The sequence below is a fragment of the Crocodylus porosus genome, unplaced genomic scaffold (assembly GCF_001723895.1).
Source record: "Crocodylus porosus isolate Cpor-Errol unplaced genomic scaffold, CroPor_comp1, whole genome shotgun sequence".
NCBI lineage: Eukaryota > Metazoa > Chordata > Crocodylia > Crocodylidae > Crocodylus > Crocodylus porosus.
The window spans coordinates 37620039-37624969 of NW_017728915.1; positions in this window are offsets into that span (position 1 = coordinate 37620039).

Genomic DNA, 4931 nt, shown 5'->3' on the forward strand with positions numbered 1-4931 from the left:
GGAAGCGGCGGGTAGGCCCCGGGGCGGTTGGGCTTCGGCGCGGCCTCCCCTCACGGGGCGGCTCCTCCGCTCCGCCTCAGCCCGGCGCCCTCCATGCCCCGCGGCGGCTGGCCGCCAGCCTCGTCGTCCCGGTGCCGGTACCGCCGGGCCCCGTCGGGCGCAGGAGCCGCCACAACCGCGACAAATAATCCCCCGCGGTCGGCGGCGAGCGAGCGGAGGCACACGGCGCCGTGCGGGTGAGCGCAGCACGGTGCGGAGGGATCCCTGCTCGCCTGTGACCAGGCCCCGGCCGGCGGGGTGGGGGGGTAGGCGGCCGGAACTCACTTACCGCCCACTCCGCCCTCCCATTGGTCAGCTCGGCCGGCCTCTTCACTGTCATTGGCTGGCGCTCGCAACGCCCCCGAGTGAATAGAGCGCGGCCCCGCGCCCCGCCCCTCGAGAAGCCGGGCTGTCAATCCGGCGCCTCTAAGCCCGCCCACTGGAAGGGGGTTGGGCGAGAGAGGCAAGGGGCGGGGCCGAGGGGAAAGGGACATGTGGCTGTAGTTGTGTCCCAGGCACGTGCTACCCGCTGGGCAGGGGGTCGCAGAAGGGGTCAAGCCCCTGCCCCTCCTGCAAGGGGCTTCACCGGGGCACCTCGTCCAGACCCTGCCTGATCCATCCCACCAGGGCCCTGCCCCCTGCTCCTGGGAGTGCCCCCTTGGAGATCCCACAGCTCCCCTGACCACTCTCCAAAGGTCCCTCCTAATCTGCAGCATGAATATCCCCCTGCTGCAGTCCCGAAGAGCCCACCGGCTCTGGAATAGCCCTTTGGCAGCTGAAGACTCTTATCAAATCCCCACCTGGAGCCTCCTCTTCTCCCCTCGAGCCTCCTCTTCTCCAAGCTAAATAACGCCAGTTCTTCCAGCCTTTCCTGGCTACAGTGGCAGCCTTAAGGGAAGGCAAACCAAGCAACCGTCTGGGGCCCCACACTTTAGGGGGCCCTGAAATTTTGCAACAAATGTCTGACTTGCTTATAGCTCATCAAATTAAATCTCCAAGGGGCCCCAAATTTTCCATCAAATGTCTGACTTGCTTAAAGGTTATCAAAATTAAGCCTCTAAGGGGCCCCAAATGACTCTCTTGCCCAGGGCCCTGGCAACCCTACAGCCACCACTGCTGGTTAGTCATGTATCCCAGGCCCCTGATCATATTTGTTGCCGTGTGCTTTTTGCTCTAAGCCAGTGATTCTCAACCATGGTGTCTCAGCACCCAGGGTTGCCTTGGGACCCTTTCAGGAGTGTTAGGTGTGCAAACATGACTCACACAATAAATCCAGAGATTTCAAATAGAAAGTCAGGGGTGCCTATACATGTGCACAAGATTAATAGAGTCCCCTGGAGCATGATAATTACTGCACTCCAGTGTCACATCTATCAGCATTCCTGCGCTGAAAAAGGGTGGTGTGGGTGCTTGAACTAAAGCTTGTCGAACGAGCTTTAGTTAAAGCACCCCTGCCACCATTTTTCAGCGTGGGGATGCTGATGCACGTGATGCTCCATGACACTCCAAGAGCTGCTCTAATTAAAAGTCACCTCTCCCCCTCTCCAGAGCACGTATAAACGCCCCAAAGTATTAAATATCTTCCATGTTTTGGGAGTCTTGGTTGTAGCCGTGTTGCTCTAAGGACATAGGCAGACCACATTCTTTGGGTAAATGTGATATCTTTTATTAGACCAACCCAGTGGTTGGACAGACCTGCATTCTGCATATTGGCTTCTATTCCATCCAGCAGAACAAGAAACAACAACACTCTCCCTATGCCTGAAGAAGGGTGTTTGAGCCTGAAAGCGTGCAAAGAACAATTTTTCCAAGTATTTAGTTGGTCAAATAAAACACATCACATTTACCCAAAGAACCTTGTCTGCCAAATGTATTAAAAACATTCTGAACGGCTGGGGTCCTTCTGAGTTCTTTGCGACAGAAAAATAGCTCTGTTTTTTTTTTCTGCAGTCAAACGATGAGTGAAAACTAAGAGCTGGTTTTGTTTAAGGGGTGCCTCAAGCCTAAAAAGGTTGAGGACCGCTGCTCTAAGCCAACCCTAGATTGTTGCACATTGGGGGGCTGTTCCCTACCTCTCTCATGATGGTGCTTAGATTTCCTTTCTCACTGTTGGGTAGGAGTCTTCTTCCCTCTCTGATACTTCCAGAGGCAGTGTCTTCTTTGTCGTAAGGACTGTGAAGGTTTCCTAGGTATCTTGTCTCCTGCTCTTTCCATCCCAGCCAAGAGGGTGTGATCCTAGGTTGGAGGGGCAGGGATGGTTATAGACAGAGTATCATTTCTCTCTGCTTATCCACCTGCTTTGTCTGTTTTAGGTAGCACAGTATGGGGAAGCACACAAATATTCAAACATATTGCAAATAAGCTGATCAGGACAATGTGGGGGTGAGTGGGAAACTGTGAGACCAGAAGAAAAAAAAATAAGGTCCCTGGTGTGGTTTGCTTTATCAGTAGAGATCTACAAGAGAAGGGAGATCCCACAGTGATGTGTGGGAACCTGATGATATGCCAGTGGAAGCAGGGAAAAATCATTTCTGTTGTGAGCAAGATTCAGTGGAAAAAAATCTGGTTTGCCAGAATTTGTGGCAACAGCCCTGTCTGCTTATTTAACAAGTCTGTCCCAGGTGTGAGATCCAACGGGATTTCAGATGTCGCAGGTGGGAGTAAAGAGAAAATGTGAGGAAAAAGTGCAGGGGAAAGAAAAAGTTTCTGGAATGGTAAGATGGAAATGGGACGAAAACAGTTCGGCACAAGTCTCAACTTCCAGGCATGCCTTACCAAACCAACCAGCTCTCCATGGTCAAAGCACTCTTGGCATTTGACATGGGAGTGTGGAAGCATAAGGAATAAGGTAGCTCTTTTATGATGGTTATGTTTTTTCCACAAACAACTTCACTCTAAACTGAAGTCTCCTGTAAAGGTGAATGAAATATGTACATTACAGAGGTACAGATCAAGCAACTTGAGATTTTCAGCACTGCATTTACCTCTGGGCTGCATAGATGACAGTCAACAGCTGACAGACAGGATTTTTTTCATAACACTTCTCCATTGACTCATTTGGTTGTTCTGCTATGACCCCGGTTCCCTACTGATTAATAAAGACAGGGGTGGGGATACACCTACTTACTTTGCGACATAAGTGGAACAGGATGGGCACCAATATTTTTAGTTTTGATTCCAGACAAGAAGAAAGGGTGATTCCATCACCGGGTTTATTCAATACATTGTAATATTCTGGCAAGAGAACATGATGTCTTCATTTGCATGCAGAAGGAAGCACAGCATTAGCACTTCACTAAACAAAAGAGAGAACGATTGAGTCTTGCCGTAAAGTTTTATTACATCTCACATTCACCATTTGTGCGTTCCATGGCATGCATGCATCATGTCACATAGATGCCACTTTTTCCTTCATGGACTGTGTGTGCCTTCATATGGCTACTATACGAGTTAAGCGGATTTATTCCTTTGGGTAACAGTTTGTTGGAAATTAGTTTGCACACAACAGTAAGATTAATTTAATAAGCTGCAAAACATATTCTACCAGCACTGGGAATTTGAAATTTTATGTAGGTATTCAGGGTATAGCCATGTTAGTCTAGAGGCAAAAGGAATCAGAACTTGTGGTAGAAGTGATATCTTTTATTAGACCAACCAGATTTTCACCAAAAAAACCATTCTTTAATTGCAAGCTTTAGGGCACAAGGGTGCTTGTACCTGAAAGCTTGCAATTAAAGATTTTTTTGGGGGGGGGGGGGAATCTAGTTGGTTTAATAAAAGATATCACCTCTATCAGAAGTCTTAATTAATTTTATTTAGGAGCTTTTACCCTATCAGCTGCATGTATTGAAACAGTCTTATCAAAATGCAAGAGTAAGCAGTGAAAGGAAGCTTATTAAGGTTACAGTATCATATATTAGATGGCTTACACAGGATTGCTTCTGTGGTGATGGCCCCATGTCACTTGATAATTTTCAGACTTTGGCTTTGAGAGGATCCTTGAAAATCAGAGTCTTCTGCTGTGTTCTGGCATCTCAGCGATCTACCAGCCAAGGGAAGCTGTATGCAGTTTGTTCTGATATTTGTTGCCATTCCACGCGCTGTGGCTGTTTGGAGTGAGCGGGGTGGGGATCAATGGGGAAAAGATGCTTCCTCCCCAAAGAAAGGTTGAGTGCTTGATACTCAGGCCTCCCAGGCTAACCTCCATAAACACTCAGGTTGATGGGTAGTAGTTTGGGGCCAAATTTAAAGCCCGAGACGATCAAAGAGAATTTGACTGAAAGGGCATTGGATGAGACCCTAGAAAACTAGCAGGGAAAATAAAAGGCTGTATGATACTGTCACAGTGGTGACCAGGCGCTAAGAATTCAGAGCTGGCTTGTGAAGAAAATGCCAAGAACCACACGGAGGGGAATAAATCATAGTTACAGCAGTTCAGGTTACAGCTTGCATGCTGCAGCTAAAGGTCATGTGGAGAGTGAGTAGTGTGCATGTATGCACACATGCATTTAGAGGGGTCTTCTCTGGGATGGCCAGTCTCTGTGGACACCAAACCTGCATGCTTTTTTTCCCCTGCCTGCCTGCCCTATTTCCTGCATCCCCTCTCTTCATTAGTATTAATTAGCAGGATGATGAATGTGCATGTTTGCACTACACAGTGGGGGAAGACTTTTATCAGAATTATCAGGAAACGGTAAAAGTTTCAAGACAATTTATTTTCTGTTGTTGCCTTATTTTGTTGCCAGCCTAGTCCAAACCCATTATACTTATTCAAATTGAACAGCACAGCAGCCCTCCTGGCTCTCCAGGGACCTAGTGGACCTCCTGCGGCTAATAAGGAAAGCCTACAAAGGATGGAGGACAGGATTCACCTCCAAGGAGGATTATTCTGC